This window comes from Equus caballus, chromosome 8 (assembly GCF_041296265.1).
Source record: "Equus caballus isolate H_3958 breed thoroughbred chromosome 8, TB-T2T, whole genome shotgun sequence".
In the NCBI taxonomy this organism is placed as follows: Eukaryota; Metazoa; Chordata; class Mammalia; order Perissodactyla; family Equidae; genus Equus; species Equus caballus.
The window spans coordinates 73798909-73815573 of NC_091691.1; the positions used below are offsets into that span (position 1 = coordinate 73798909).

Consider the following 16665-nt stretch of genomic DNA (forward strand, 5'->3'; position numbering starts at 1 on the left):
ACTCTGAGGGCAGCCCTGACATGGGTCCAGGGGAGAGGACGAGGTGGAGAGCAGGTGGTCAAGTCGCAGCCCAGCTCATGAGGGGCTCACAGGCTGGTGGAGGAGCTACAACTCTCATTGTCGTACTGAGCTGACCTTGTCTCCCCAGCCTGGCTGCAAGCTCCCAGAGGGCAGAGAATATGTCTCTTTGTCTTGGGTGCCTTGGACTTTCTGAGGGGAACTGAAGAGGTCACATGGACTAGCTGGGGCCATCAGTGAGATTATGACCTCCAGACTCACCTCTCAGAGGGCCTGAGGCCCAGGCTCTGCTCCCTGAACCGCTTTCCTAAGGACAAAGGGTCTTCCGGGGTCTTCTTGAGCTCCCTTGCCCGACTCATGCACTTCCTCCCCAAATGGAAGAAGTTTGCTTGGGTCAAAAATCCTCGAGAGTTACCCAAAATGTGTTTTGGTGTGGTCTAGCAAAACTTCAAAGGAAAAGCCCCAGGGACACAGAACACAGCCTCGAAGGTACCCTCAGACAGGCTCGCTGTGGGGGCCCCAGCGGACCCTTGGTGATGCCCACCGGTGAGCCCCTGGGCGCGTGACTTCAGTCATCTCCCAGCCCCCACTGTAAGATGCCCTCCTCTGTCTACTGACCCCTGGACTTAGGATTGGTTTACAGTTGGATTTGTTGTCTCCAGAGGGGCCAGAAGAGAGGCCGGAGGCCCGGGGGAGACTCCTCCGGGGGTTTCACAAGGCTGCCCTTAGGCTCCCTCTGACGCCTGTCCATCTGTGTGTCCTGGTTGGGGGCGGCATTTGTGGAGGACTGCACGGTCCTCGGGAGCAGAGGAGCAGCAGGAGAACAAGGTCCGTGGATTCCTCTGAGCTACTCCTCTCTGGGCTGCTGTCTGGAGGCCTCAGGAAGCTGCTCCCTGATTGGCCAGGTCTCCTGGAACTTCACGGTGGTTCAGGTGGAGGAAAAGAGCCCTGGCCCAGGATTCAGGAGAGCTGGGCCCTCTGGTTCCAGCTGCATCCCTCCCAGGCTCTTGGGGCTCTATGTCTCTCTCTGTGACAGGAGAAGGGGGCTGGCTTAGGGCCTCTGGGACTCCCCTCACTTCAATCGCCCTGTGAACCTCTGGTTCTCTGGGATATTTCTACTTTATCACCTCCCCTGCTTCTCCTGCTGTGTCCTCTCAAGACAGCTTCCCTCCTCCTTGTTACAGAAGAAAGAGTGGAGTTACTTTTTGGAACCAGACCTGGGTGGAGGGGGTGGAGGGCTCTGATGGCAGGAGCCCCTTGTGGGCCTTCAGGCTCCCGTGTGGGCTCCTCAGAAACCCAAGTCCCCTGTCTGTGTTACCCACCCCACCCCCCTGACTCAGGGTCATGCAGGGTCAAGAGTTCCACGGGTTCTGTTTTGTTCTATTCTGTTTTGGGATGACTGATGTCTGTCTCCGGAAGTCTTTTCTATGCTAAGTGAACACATGTAGTTATTTCTTTTGGTTTTTTTTGTGTGTGTGTGTGAGGAAGATTGGCCCTGAGCTAACATCTGTTGCCAATCTTCCTCTTTTTCCTTGAGGAAGATTATTGCTGAGCTAACATCTGTGCCAATCTTCCTCTATTTTGTGTGGGATGCCACCACAACATGGCGGTGCTAGGTCCGTGCCCAGGATCCGAACCTGCGAACCCTGGGCCACAAAAGCAGAGTGCAAACTTAACCGCTACACCACCGGGTAGGCCCCCACATGTAGTTATTTCTTCACAAGGATGCTGGGTCTTGATATGCAGGATTCTGAGTCTGAAATCTGGCTGGAGTATCTTCTTATTTTGTGACCTTGGACATCTCACTTCGCTTCTGGATTTCTACCTCCTCATTCAGTAATGGAGAGCTCTAACTTTGTGGCTAGATCTTCCTGAGAGTTCAGGGTGTGGGCAAGGGAGAGGGATGACCCAGGAGATGTATAAAGAGCCAGGTGGTCACCCTGAAGGAAGTTAAAATCATTTGCAAAGGAAATGTCATACCTCGTGAACGAACACTGGCGGGGGTTGGGGGGTCAGTACAAGCTGGGGTCTCACTAAGAGATAACTCTTGTGAAGATTAGAGGAAGGTGAGCTGGCAACAACTGACAGTGTTACCCTCCTCCTCCCCAAGCCCAGCTGAGCCCCAGAGGACACCGTGTTCCGCCCACACGCCCCCTCTGATGCTGCAGTTCATTTCATGATGAGCCCCTGAGAACTTGGGGAGGGGTCACGAAGAGTTGCTCCCTGGTTTCCTTGTGCTCTGAGTCAATGGGAGTGCCCGGCAGTGCCTTCTGCGGGATTCCAGGAGAACTTCTTGATAGCACAGTGGTTACTAAATGCTGGAGTCGTGACTGAGAGGAAGAGTAGGATTTCTGAAAAGCTCCTACGCTGGGAGAAAGGTGTTCATTTCTGGCACGGCTCAAGTGTCGCTCCGCCTTGAGACTTTCCCCTGCCCTTCCTACTCCTGAGATTAGGTTGGATTCATTCATTCATTCACTCATTCATTCCTTTACTTAACACACACGTCTGGACTGTCCACCATATGTCCGGCGTTGTGCGAAGGGCTCGGGAAAGGAGAACAAAAGAGAGAGTCTTGGAGAGCAAAAATGCAAGTCTAGCAGAAGGCCTTCTGTGTCCTGCTGGAAAGAATGGATTTTCTGCAACTGGCTTAGGGCCGAGTGTTCCTGTTGGGCTTCTGGGATTCACACCAAGAAGAAATTCATCATATACTTAATTTCCAAGAAAAAGGAAATAAATCACCAAGCAAAACAACACTGTGGACCTTATAAAGCAAACACAACAGGAAGACACTGGGGTTGGGTGGATGAAACGTTCCTCCCAGGCTGCCCGTCTGCTGGGGACGTGGGATCTCTTCTTACACACACAGAGTTTTGGGAGTTTTCCAAGGACGTTTTGGGATTTAGTTTCCTATTCAACTGGATCAATCTTCTCCAGATGTTGGGTAGACCAGATGACCCCTGAGGTCTCCATCTGCTTTAAAATTCAACTATTCAGGGATTTTCGGGATCTGAGCTCAAACTGGAGGATTGTATCAATGTTTAGCATGGGTGATGGGAAACAATTTGTCCTCAGTAGTGACCTGGAAAGGAAGTGGGTTCCTGCTTGGAAGAAAAGTGGCTCTGTGTTCCACACATTTGTGACAAAGCCTTGTGCTGACACTCTTTGTGGCAGGGTAGAATTGCTTCTTGAATGACAGATGGGTCTATTGGATTCATAGCCTGGTGTCTTCATAATCAGGCAGTTTCAATGAAAGGGTGGCCCCGCAACCTGGGCCTTCAAACCCACATTGCACAAAGCTTCTAGCACAGAGCCAGTTGTGTTTGTATAACCTTTGGCAACATATTCTGTCAAACTGGCCTTGGTTTTTCCAGCAGTCGGCTGTGGCTTTGTGTTTCAGCAAGACCAGACCCCGGATCCCCTGAGTATCAGAGTAGAGGTATGGTTCTTAAGCCTTCTTGAGCATCAGAATCTCTTCAGTGCTTTAAATAATTTAGATTACTGGGCTCTACTCCTTCATGTTCATTGCAGCTGGTCTAGGGTTGGGGCAGGAATCTGTGTTTTTAACCACCTCCCTACATGATTTTGATGCCCAGCTTGGGTTGAGAATCAAGGCCTGAAGCCAGCGAGTCTCTAAGTGTAGTGTCCTTGGCAGAGTCCCCACTCCGGGGAGCTTGTTAAACATGCAGACCCCTGGGTCCCTCCCCAGAATGAGAATCTGCGTGGGTAATTTTGATGCACAGTAACAGGGAAGAACTCCTGTGCTAGGCCTTGTCTCTTCCCTGGACCTCCACGAGCCCTGCTGCTTCTGTAAAGAAATCCTTCCCGGGAGTTTATTGGAAGTTCCCTAAGTGAATTCATCCCTCGAGATGTAGGTTGGACCTGCCCCATGTTGGCTGAGATTGGCTTGGGGTGGGGCCTTGAACAGAGAATAAAATATGTTGGTTAAATCATTTACTCTTCCCCCATCTGCCTCCTTTCTCTCTCCCACCCTCTGCCCACATCACCACCCTAAATCCTACAGAATAGAGTCATGGGATAGAGGAGCAGGATAGAGGGCCCCTAGCTTTCTCGTGGGCCAGGGGGACACAGGTCACCTTGGTCAAAGTTTGTCCTGGGCTTTGTCCCCAGCCTCGTCAGCGATCTAAGAGAAGCCAGCTGGACCTTCTCCTGAGGTGATTCACTTCCGTATCTCTGTTCCCTTCAGGACAACCCCACGGACTTGAGTCTTTTCAATTACACGGTGGGTCATGAAGTGCTTACTGTGTACCCAGGCCTGGCTGTGAATACAGAAGTGGGTCGACCTGTACGGAGAGTCTATCCTGATGGGTGGGATTACAACCTGGAGTGAGAATGCTTGGGTTCAGGCCTCACTCTGTCGTTCACTAGCTGTGTGACGTAGGGCAAGTCACTTAACCTCTTTGAACCTCCATGTCCTCATGTTTGTTTACTCACATCTATTCAACCAACAACTGTTTGCTCAGTACTGACTCACAATGGGCTGGACTTGACCGCACGTCATTTCTGAGAGCTGAGTACAGAGTCCAGGATGGACCATGTCAGGAGGACCTGAGGATGAGGCAGAGTTCCTTTAGGGTAGGACAAAGGGACTGGTGTCTACACAGGGGTGCATGTGAGGACAGTGCTGGTGGGCTGTGGGTTGGCTGGCAGGCCCCCAAAGGCTAGACTGTCTGCCACACTTCAGCAATGCCAAGTTCAAGGGCACCCTAGAACCCACCAGCTCCCACATAGGGTCCTTCAGAGGATACTGATCAAGAGCTCTCTCTGGAGGGAGCCTGGTTGGAGAACGGCGGAGCTAAGTTCTGGTGCTGACCTCACCACTCACTTGCTGTGCATCCTTAGGCAAGCTGCTTCGTTTCTTCCTGCCTCAGTGCTGGGAGCCATAACCTGCCACGGCCTCTCCCCGAGGGAGGCCCTGTGAGGACCCAATAAAAGGGTGCACAGGACACAATGAGAACAGTGTTCTGTGATGTCAGGGCATCGTTGTCCTCTCCACCATCCCCTATGTGGGCTATCTTATGGTCACCCTACATTCTGGCTTGTTTCGGTCCTGGAAGAGAGGACCACCATCTGTAGAACTAATTCATGTTACCCTGGCAACAGACAGGCTGGTCTTTGGAGGGGCTGGCCTGAGGGGTTAGGGATCCTCTGTCAGGACAAGGTGGACGGGAGGCAGGAATAGAGAGCTGAGGCTTCTGCTCTGGTTCCAGAATCTAAAGGTTTTGTTGCCTCTGGTCAGGCCGTTTCACCCATACTTGTTAAACCCCCTACATTTGACAGGGACAAAATCCATATGTTTCCTTTATTCTAACCACACTGCAGTACTGTTATGTAAGGGCTGTGTGGTGTCCAGGAAGCCTCCTGGGGCACAGGGAAAATGAAGTTGCTCACCTCTGAGCCCCTTCTCTCTGCTTTCTTTTCCCATGGCCTCTCAATGGCACTGCGAGCCCCAGTGAGGGAGGGGAGCCTCCTGCTCTGAAATCGAAGGCGTGTGTGCATGTATGCGTGTCTGTGTGTAGGAGGACGTGGGCTTAAAACTCCAAGGTAATGAGCGGACAGAGGGCTCCTTCATCCTTCTCATTACACATGCCAAGCTCAGCAGAAGAGCTCCTGCCCACTCACTCGGCTCCTGCAAGGGCATGGTCTCCTCCAGGGGCCTCCAGTGCCGTGAACTTGGTACCACAGCTCTTGGTCTAGCATGGCTGATGCTTGGCCTTTGGGGAATGGTCATGCCCACCAAAGGCTCAGGGTAATCACTCCGTGCATTTCCCCAGAGCTTCCTGCAGGCTCTCTGAGGTTCCCTTACTCCTTCATCCTGACAACCGCCTGTGAAGGTGCTGGTCTGCCAGGCAGATGAGGAAAGGAAGGCCCAGGGGAGCCGAGGGACTACCTGGAGTGGCCCAGCGAGTGGTGGGCTCTGTCTAGGCCTCCTGACTCCAAGGTGGCCCGTGATGTCCTGGCTAGAAGGACTGGCCTAGTTGGATGTATCCCAGAGAGCAGGTCACTGCCATGGTGTCTGTGGCCATGGATGACCCAGTTGAAAGTGATGTGGGGAAAAGAGAGCACAGAGCTAGGGACATGGAAGGCTTGATAAACACTTGCTGATGCTGAAGATGGGGCTAAGCACCCCAACAGAGGCTCCCCAGGCTCTAGGACAGCATGCCAGTAACCGGCAGAGCAGACATGTGTGTAAATAGTCTCGTATGGTTCTTCCCAGGACTAGATTCTCCCCAGGATCTGGGGAGTGGGAGGCTTGTTATCTGCATCATGGGTCGGGGAGCTGGGCTCAGAGTGTCTCAGTGCCTGGGCACTCGCTCTGCCCCAGCCCTCAGCCCGGTGCCCTTGAGTGCTCCCGGCAGCTGCCTGCTTTCCCAGAAGCAGATGGGCAGTGGCTCCCACAAAGGGCATGTGTGGCGCCTGTGCTCAGTTCCCATGGCAAACTCGAGCCCCTCGTGTTTCTAATTACTCCCAGTGTTCTTTTCTTCCCCCGGTGTGAACACGGCCAGGCAGGGGCATTCTTGTCATCCTGGTCCCCCACCTCCCCTCCCGATCAAGTGTCCCTGTATGGAGCCCTTCTCACAAACAGGAAAACGGGGTCCCAGGCAGTTTGCGCACCAGCCAGGCGGCCTTTGCTATCTTTTAAATTTGTTCTCTTTCAGTTGATTAATTAATCATGTTTTATGGTGGTAAAATACACATAACATAAAATTTACCATGTTAACCATTTTCGGGCACAGTTCAGCAGCATTAAGTACGTTCACATTGTTGGGCAGCCATCCCCACCATCCATCTGCAGGACATTTTCATCTTCCCCAACAGAAACGGTTCCCAATAAACACTAACACCCCGTTCCCCTCCCCCTCAGCCCTTGGCAGCCCCTAGTCTACGTTCTATCTCCACAAGTCTGACGGCTCTAGGAACGCCCTATAAGTGTATTTATGCAATCTTGGTCCTTTTGAATCTGGCTTATCTCACTTAGAATACCGTCTTCGAGGTTCCTCCATGTTGTGCCATGTGTCAGAACTTCCATTCCCAGCTAGGTGGCTTTAAGCCTTCCCTTTTGCTCTAATTCTTTAGTTTTTAAACTTAAAAAAAAAAAAAAGCAATGGAATCCTCCCTCAGCTTTTTTCCCTCCCCCAACAAAATCACCCGCAGAGGCCCATAAACAGGCACTCAAAAGTGGAGGGGTTCTAGCCGGTTGGGGGAGAACTGGGGACCCCACACCCTGACTTTGATTTTCCTGGAAACCCTTTCCAGGAGCTCCTGGGCACACAGCTGGCCATCTGCCCCCCAGTGGACTTTCATGTCCCAGAGACGGGGCGATTTGATTGATGGTGGGGCCCTGCACTTGCCCTGAGGGGCCTGGCCTCGTCCATCGCTGCGCTTCCTTCCTGCCTCCTCTGCTTTCCTCCTAAATGTCCTCTTCGTGTCCCTGGGCCTGGCCAGACCCTTCTAACACAGGTGAAGGTCCAGAGAAAGTTAAAAACGCCCTTTGCTGGGGGATTTGGGATTCTTCTTGCAAACCTCCCCCACGCTGGGTTTATCTGCATCTGTCTGATCTTTTCCTGGACCTCGTGGAAGCTCCCTGCCTCCCCTCCCTCCATCCCCCATTCACCTCTATCATCCTCCCAGCTCTCCCTGCCCTGAGCCTTGGGGCTCCTTCCGGGTAAGCTGGCCCCATTCTGTTCTGTTCTCACCGGCCTCATCTATATACCAGCTCCTTTCCCTTTCATGGAAAATTCCTTGCCAGGAGTCTCCATTCTTAGCGCCTGGTGCATAATGAGCGGCTGCACAGGTTTGTGCACGCTGGGGCATTCTACATTTGTCAGACGACACTTGGGTCCTGGCAGTTTTACGTGAAGGCCCAGAGCACGCACAGAATTTCAGACCCCGTCACAGGCAAGGTGGGGCTGATATTTCGGGATGGGAGCCGCACATGGAGGAGAGTGCCTTTTGGGTGTCCCGTGAATCTACGATGGCAGCCACTGACTCACCCAGTGAGTGCCAGGCCCTGGGCTTAGGCCCAGGGAAACAACAAAACAGGCTTAGATCTTGCCCTTGTTGAGACCGTGTGATTCTGTGCAAGTTATTTCATCTCCTTTTGCCTCCTTTTCCTTCTCTGTGAAACGGGATGACAGTAGCCCCTAGGACGAGGACTGAAGGAGATCCAGCGTGTGGAGTGCTTAGAACAGGCCAGCACAGTCAGCACTGGCCACTCTGAGTACCACCGTTTCCCACAGCCGAGGGGCCAACAGGCTCCTCTCTGTACCCACTGTTAGAACCCTGGCTTTTAAACAACAGAACTGTCACGCGTCCTTCTGTCCACTGAAGTCCTTTCTAAAATCAACATGCAGCATGGAGGGAACTGACATCAGTTGGTTAGCTTCTCTGTGCCAAAAGTCTCTGTGAGGTAAGTGTAAGTATGTGCCCACTTTACAGACAAGGAAACAGGTTCAGGTGGTCAAAGAGCGTGTCCAGGACAACACGGTCAGGACATGGTAGAGGCCACTGCCTGGTCCTGGCCTGCCCAGCGTTAAGCTTTGTTCCTAGTGAGGAAAAAGGAGCATAGGCGTGAAGGAAACAGAAGATGCAGCCCCTTGGGGAGATTTTTTTATCAGGGGTTTTTTGAAGCCTCCTGGATGGGACCCCAGACCCTGCCTGTGCACTGAAATATCAGACCAGAATTTGTGGAATGTTGCAAAATTATGGCCCTGTGACTTGGGAAGGAATTACGCCGGAGGCCTCAATTCAGTTCACTGGAAGTTAGTTCAGTGAGCACTGGTTAGGAATGCTTTATTTGCAGGGATTGCGAGACTCAAAGATGCAAACCCCAGCCCTGCCCCTAGGGAGCGTCCGGGCTGCGGGAGGAGGCGGCCTCACACTGGATGGCACTAAGAGAGGTTCTCTGGTCAATGGATTACTTTAAATTGTGAATATATTTCTATGAAAGATCCCAAGAAGGTGTAAAGTGTATCAGATTTAATTCTGTTTTTAGTAAATAGCCTTTAATGAAAAGAATAATGATTCGTGAAACTGAGACTGAATATTTGACACTTACAGTTAATATCAACCCTTTCTCCCTCCTTCCCTCCTTTTCTCCCCCCTTTGCTCTCTTTCCCTCCCTCTTCCCCTTCCACAGGTATTTATTGGAACCTGCTATGTGCTAGACACAAAATGAATAAGGAGCTTTCAGTGAAGTGAGAGAGGCAGGCAAATAAAAGGCAATATCAGACGTAAAACTGCTTCAAAAAAAGTCTATTTTAAAAAAAGGCAATATCGACATTACTCCAAAATGGCTGTGCATGGAGGTGTCACAATAACCCCCAGAAGGGGACTTCACTCAGATATGGGGCCGGGAGCAGCTGGAGGAAGTTTTCTGGGAAGAAGCCATGTGGGAGGGGTGACTAGAAGGACGGCAGTACCTAGGTGAAGGGGTGGAGGTTGAGGGGGGAGCTGGAGAGAGGGTACTAGGTAGACAGCAAAGGATGTATGAAGACTCTATAAACCAAACATATGGAAGGTCAGGGGAGGGTGTAATTAATTTTGCTTGAGGGCAGAGGTTGAAGACAAAGTCTTCAGGGAGGGGCTGGTGTTTGGGGCATTGTGGGATGAGTAGGAGTTTGATAAGCAAAGGTTGAGAGCGCTCTGAGCAGAAGGAGTGGCATGAGCCAATAAATGCATGGTATATTTAGGGTGTGATGTTCAGGCCACCATGTCTAGACAAAGGTACAAGAGAATGGGACTTGGCGTGATCAGGCATCCGAGAGGAAGATCTGGGCAGCGGGATTGCTAGGAGGAGATGGTGGGTTGCATGAGGGAGGTGGTGCAGGAATGGAGAGGTGTGGAAGGTTAAAGAGGCATTGGAGAAGAGGGCGGTGGGTCTTGGCAACTGACAAGTGGGAGTAGTTGAGAGATGAAGCCATTGGAAGATGGCCCTGGGTTTGCATTTTAGCGACCTGCTCTGCCACATCCTAATGCAGACTTTATTAACCCTCCAAGGGAGCCCCAGCCATTTATCAATTTGTATCGGGGAGCAAGCTTGAGGGCGTGTGTTCAAAAATGAGATAGGGACCACCACATTCCGATCTCTGCCTGGCTAGCTCTAGTGTACACAGTAATGCACAGTGGTTTCTCCCTGCGCCCATAGTACAAATGAGAAAACTGAGGCTGGGAGGCTGCTGAAGGCCACAGGGCAGTTAGGGTCAGCGCCAGGGCTGGAAGCCAGGTGCCTGGGGCACATCTTCTAGAACGTTCATCCTTGTGGATATACTCTGTGGAAGGGGCAGGGTGAAAAGTGGTGGCCTTTTGCACCTCTTTCTTTATAAATCACACCAAAATTGGATGGGCTTCAGGGAGCTTGGGGGGAAGCTCTGAAGTGTCTTCGCTGCCAAATGTATAACTGCCCCCCCCCCCCCCCCCCGCCCCATCTCCTAGCGCAGCTCTGATGGCTAAGCAGCTGAAACTAACCACATGTCAAGTGGAGGGATCCTCAGCCCCTTATGGGGCTCACCTGCTCCTAATTAGGGCTGAAGCAAGGAGGGGAGCGGGGCTCCACAAGGCAGCAGCCCACGCCTGGTCCCCAGACTCGCAGGTGTGGGGAGGCAGCGAAGGGAAGGGAAGGCTTTGGGGCCTCATTGCCCCTTCTGGGAGCCCCCAGGCCTCCCACCCCACCCATGATTCTACTCTATGATAAACGGGAGGAGCTGGAAACGCTGTGGTGCTGGCAAGTCTCTCAACCAAGGCAAACACTCCTTACTCCCTTTTGGGGGGCATCCAGTCCAGAGGGTTTTAAGCTCATTGACTCCACTTGTCCCCACTTTGCAAACAGAACCCTCTCCTTGAAACTTACCTTGAAATTTAAGAGAACAAATCCATCTCATAGGGCAGTTTCTTTTCAAGGCTGACACCTCATCCCTGTAGGTTCTGAAAAACCCCTTCCTACTCACTTCCCACAACTCCCACCCATCCCCTCATCCATCTTACAGATAAGGGAATAAGCCCAGAGAGGTTGAGTGGCCTGCCTGAGGTCACACTGTGATTTGGCCTCTGGGCCTGGGCAGCAGCACTGGACCGCTTCTCTTCCCACCAGGCCCCTCATGGCACATTTCCTCCCTTAGGCCGCCTTCTGAATTCCCCTTCCTGCCCAGGGCCCTCGCTGCTAACTACAAAGGTATAGCATCTCCAGGGGTGGCCACAGTCTAGCCAGCCACCCCGGGGAGCTCGTGAGCTTTCTGAACCTAAAGGATGTGACTCAGGACCACAGACAGCGGAAGAGGCACTTGATGCAAAGGGTCCGTTTCCAGTCCCTTCCAGAGATGCTGCCCTGTGGGTACCTGTTCCTGAATTCTAACTGCTGAAGGGGCTGTCCTGCCCCTGGGGTCCTTGGCCCACGGGGAAGTTCCCGCCACCAGCCCCGCTGGCGGACCTCATCTCGAATGGAACTGGAATGTGAGAGAAGAAATGAGGGTCCAAAGGCCAAGGCCGCCTCCTACCCTGAAATTCCTCCTGATCCTTTGGTCTCAAGTTCTCTCCATCAATGAGCTGTGCTGTTGGCTCACTGCAGCTTTTTAAACAACAGCTCACTTCCCCCTTCCCGGCAGCGGGTGGAGTGGAAGAGTCTCGAACCTCTGCCTCCCTGTCCGCCCTGTGCCTCTAGGCTCAGTTTCCTCCTCTATGAAATATGAGAGTGGGGCAGGAGGGTCTCTCCACCACCCTTCAGCTCTCTCACTTGAGGGTTCCCAAGGAAGGGGAGAAGGGAGACGCCACTGACGGGAAGTGTGGGAACCACGAAGAAAATCCCCAGTCCCTGCACATGCGTGCTTTTGCGGGGGTGGGGGGGGTACCTCTGGGAGGGGCTACGGTCTCAAGGTTCCCCTCATCTCCTCCACCTCTCTCCCATGGCCAGTGTGGCGCTGCCCGGGCTGGGCCTGGAGGTGGGCCCTGGAGGAACATGCGCAGTGGGCTGCCTTCCTTTCTCCCCTGTTGACCTGGGAAGGGGGTGTGCAGGGACATCCACAGGTCTGAAGGAAGCCCTAAAGAACTTGCTTAAGGTTCACTGAGAGGCAAGTGAAAGTAACAGTGACGATGACAACCTCGACGTCAAGACCAATAACAGTAGTAACAGTAATAACCGGCGCTTGCGTGGCTTTTGGGGGAGACCCTACACTGTCCCCAGTGCTTTACCTAAGTGAACTCTGGCCCAGGGGCCTGTCTTTCCTCATGTCCTGAACCTGCTGCCTGAGGGCGACACCGTGCTCACTGCTGGGCACCGGATAGTCTCAGGTTTGGGGAGCTGGGAGCCGGTGACCTCTGAGGTCCCCCAGCTCCCACTATCTGGGATCCTGCAGCTCTGAACCAGCCCGCACGCCCTGGGCTGGATGCTTGTGTGGAGCTCCCCGCCCCCCCCCCCAACCCAGCTAAGGGAAAAGAGAGGCTGGAAGGCAAGTGCTGCCCTCCTGGGTCAGGTCCCCCTCACACTCTCCCCTGCCCGCCTCTCCAAGTCTCAGGGGAACCCCAGAGCCAGCCCCATGGTGGAAAAGGAAGGAAAAGGACAGAGGGAGTCTTAGAATGCAAGCCCCAACTGGCTTGGTTTTCTTTATCTCTCAGAAATAAATCCACCGCAGAGAACGTCTTTGACTCCTGGGTTCCTCTGGCTGTGTGTGGGAGTGTGGTGAAGACTTGGGGTGGACACATTACGGGGTCTCAGTCTCCCCATCTGTAAAATGGGGACAATACCATCACTCTGCCCTCCCCGTGGAAGGGGAGAAGGGAAGCAAAGTTGTTCTGAACTGAGGAGGGATTACTGTCACTGCAGCCTGGCTTGGAGATAAGGCCAGGTGCGTCCTCTGTCGTCCGCAGCTGACACCAGGTTTCCATCCTGACTTGCTGTTCTGGCTCTGGTCTCTGAAGAGCCAGGCTCCCCTGTCTCAGGACACGAGGGCAGGCGCAGCCCCAGGAGACAGTTACCTGTGCCCAGGCAGTGCTGTGCTCCTCCGCCTCCTCCCTCCTGCCTGGGCCTTCGTCCCCGCCATCACGGGCGCAGGCTGCCCCTTGCCCAGTGTCCCAAGGCTCATAGCTGCATCAATGTTTGGCCCTCTCAGGGTCTTCCTATTTCCAGAGAGGCCTCCTGGAGGGGAAAAAAACATACTGTAAAATTCTCAGGAACAAAATGCCAGCGGTGGGATTTCCGGGACCCCCACTGGGAAGGTGTTTTTGGAGAGAGGCACTTCTCCCTGGCTCTCTGCCCCAGGGTTCAGCTCAGGCACCAGCAGTGCCTGCCCTCCCCTCAGGCCTCATAGATGAGATGCTCTTCAAGGACCCTGTGGCCCGCCTTCCAGAGACCCTGGGAGACAGAGCTGTGTGGACGGTGCAGGCTCTCCCCGGTGCCATCTCCGTCTGCAGGGCCGGGTGGCTTTGGGAGGCTTGGTTTTTCAACAAGAGGCTGTGAAGATTTCAAACACAGCAAATTTTGGCATCTGAGCAGCTGGATCCCTGGCAGCATAGATCCCTCCACTGTCTTCCCTTCCTCCTGAGACGGGCAGGCCCCAGGGAGGAAGGGGTCCCCCAGATCTGCAGCTGGGGAGGATCAGGGCAGGACAGGAGCCCACACGGGGCTGGTGCAGTCAGGGCCTCACCCTGAGGGCTGTGTGCAGCTTCAGATTTACCGCAGAGCTCAGAGCCCCAGGCCGGGCCCCTGCCGGGCCTGGGTTTCTGCAAACCTGTAGCTTCCAGAGATGAGATTTTTTTGCCAAGAGGAATTCTTCTCCTTATATGTCATTTAATATTTTAAAATCAATTAATACATTCATCTAGTGTCAGTCTCTTATTTTCCCATTGTTGATTTAGCCTACTGCTGAAGATAAAATCCTGCCGACCCACACTTTCATGTTTTGAGTTTCCAGCTTTCCTAACCATCCTCCATCTATTGTCCATCTCCTTTGATGCCCCGCCGAGGTGTGATTTCCTCTGTGTGCAGGGAAAGAAAGAGAGGATCATGGAGCTTTGGTTTCCCTCCTGGGGAAGTGGCAGTGGAAGTGGACAGAGCCTGAGATGGCTCACTCTCCCTGGCCCCTGGGTCTGGAACCTCAGGCACACTCCAGCCTGCTGGGCCAGCAGGACCAGGTCAAAGATCCACCTCATACCCTCCTTCCTCTCACCGTGCTAGGCCAAGATCAGGTGGAGGGCCCAGCCCAGGCTGGGATAGGAGCTGGCTGGGCGAGCTGGGCAGGCCAGATGATGGCTGCCCAAGAGGGAGACATGGTTAGACCCCGTCCAGCTGCAGGAGGCGGTCAGCCCAAGACAGAGTCAAAGTCAAATTTTCAAAATGTTGGAAACATTCTCCTACAAATATTTAGTGAGCAAGAGTCAAAGATATTTAAGCCATTAATGAGGGAACCAGCAGAGTGATACACCCAGTTCAAAAGAGGAATAAAAAATATACATACACACACACATCAATGGAAAAAAAGGGATGCTGAAATAAGGTTGCTAAGTTAGATACAAAGCTGATTCACGTTCAACAGAGCAATAAAGCAGTAACCTTTGGTGTTATATTCTCCAGTGGACAAAAGTCATTTGCACTTTATCAGTTTTCTAACGAGAATGTCTAACTTTACAGAGACTGGGCTCTACCAATCGGAAGTAGTAAGTCAAACAAAGTTATATTGCCCTAGAAAGCCCTGTGGCTCTTAGGCAGGACAATGTTCTAATGTGACTTTGAAAGGATGCACAGTCTTCTTTTTGCCTTGTTTCAAAATTTGGGATTTTTTTCTTAACAGCAGGCAGAAGCAGCCAGGAGGTGAAACTGAGGGATTCTAGCTGGAGAGAGCCAAGAGGGAGATGGCACAGCAGGGTGTTTCCCCTCCAAGCCCACTGCCCCCTCCTCTGGCCCTGTCCCACCTACTTGGTCATCCCTCCCTCCATCTAGAACTCCACTCAGGTTGTTAGAGCAACCTGGTCACTTAATGATGGATGTGAGTCCCAGAGAGCTGGGCATGCTAAGTCCTCATCTGGGGCTCCCTGCAGGCGCTCCATCTTCCTGAGGACCTGCAGGTGGGTGTGTATTTGCACATGGGACTCCATTCCTTTTCATCACAGGGACTCTCTCCTTCAGGGCTCTGCCCAGTGCTGGGGCTGGAGAGCCTCTTCCCTCCTGAGACCCCTCTGGCCCCTGTTTTCTATCCTCTCCCAAATCCATTACTCTTTCATTGAATTTTTTTCCATGGACATATACCCCCCCACCCCTGCGACACAGGCCCACACATAACACCCCCATAAAAGCAAACCCACTCCCTCAGATGCTCTGTGAAGCAGCACCTCTTCCCAGTAGAAAGGGGGCCGTCCCTACCTTCCACTTCTTCCCCCCTGGACCAAGGCCAGTCCATTCTGCACCTTTGCATGAGTTAGTGGTTTTCCTTCCCCCCTGTGGATGCCACCAGAGCCAGGGCTCACGCATCCCAGTGCCCTGCTTCAGCCCCACCACTCCCTTGCAGGACATCTTTGTGCCCGGCACAGATAGCACATTTATGTAGAGTGGCCCCATTCCCTCCCCATCAGAGATTTCCAGAGTCACCTCCAAGGCTCCCTTCAACCTCTTGGTTGGCAAACTTTTGAAGTCCCCATGGGAGAGAGCCCAACCAGTACTGTCACGTGTTCTCTTAGATCCTGCTCACCATGCTGGTGCTGCCTCCTGTCTCCTGGGTTGGAGAATATTGTTCTCCAGGCAATGTGGTGTCAGGGGCCAGGAGAAACCCACCCACCCTACTAATTACAGGGCTGCCTTCTGGGCCCTAAGTCAAACTGCACAGAAATGAGAGTTACATTGTAGATTCTCTTGGGAGATTAGGTGTAAGTGACTGATGACAAATTGTCCTGTCTGGAGGGTTCTGGGCACTAGGAAGACTCTGTGTGTGTGTGTGCACGCGCACGCGTGTGTACACATTCAGGGTGAGGTTCTGAAGAGGAAGGCGATGCACAAGTGTGTTGAGGCTGAGACTGGGAGTTTCCATGTTGGCTCTGCTGACTCTGGTGTACAGACAACAGCCTCTGGAGCCCCTAAGTTCCCCAGATTCTGCTGACGGGCTGAAGGAGGAACTAGTCCTGTCTTAAAATGCACAGAGAGAAAATCTAAATACAAGCCCCACAGCCCCTCATCTGGAAGTGTCAGCTCTCACCCCCTGGAGTGTGAGCTGAGCGCTCACCACCTCCTCCCAGAGCTCTCCGCCACTCCCCCCTCCCCTGGGGCTCCGCTCCTGCAGTTTTGGCTGGACCCTTTGGTGGTAATTAATTAATAAATCAGTCTTTGCCTCCCTCTTGGAAAAGTGATTTTCTTCCCTCTATAGGTGATGTGTTTCAGTTCAACCCAGCGAGGTGTCTGGGGCCGGAGGAGCTGCTTTTGTTAATACATGCCAAGAAGATGGTAATGTTGTCCCCATAAAGTGAGGGGACAGGGCTACCTGACCTCCTGGTGGTGTCTGCCAGCCCTGACACTCTGACCGCATGTCCACAGGGAGGAACTTCCAGGCCATCTGGGCCTCGCTCTTAGTCGTTTTGCCAAAAGGAGATATTAGTGTCCCCCCACAGCTTCATCGGGGCTTGGCAGCAAATGCCTTGGCCCATTGGTTCAGGGGG

At 53.1% G+C, this 16665-nt stretch overlaps 1 protein-coding gene and 1 long non-coding RNA gene across 3 annotated transcripts in view; both read left to right on the forward strand.

Moving 5' to 3' along the window:
* ARK2C (arkadia (RNF111) C-terminal like ring finger ubiquitin ligase 2C) overlaps nucleotides 1–16665 on the forward strand; it is a 104668-nt gene that overhangs the window by 28733 nt on the left and 59270 nt on the right. The gene's annotated exons all lie outside the window — the stretch shown is intronic.
* On the forward strand, nucleotides 4482–9275 carry LOC111774743 (uncharacterized). Of its 2 annotated transcripts, none has more exons than XR_002809937.2 (3): nucleotides 4482–4611; nucleotides 8175–8446; nucleotides 9176–9275. It is a non-coding gene; the product is annotated as an uncharacterized lncRNA (long non-coding RNA). The 2 variants fall into 2 exon arrangements; XR_011441521.1 differs by having other exon boundaries at nucleotides 4548–4611; nucleotides 8178–8446.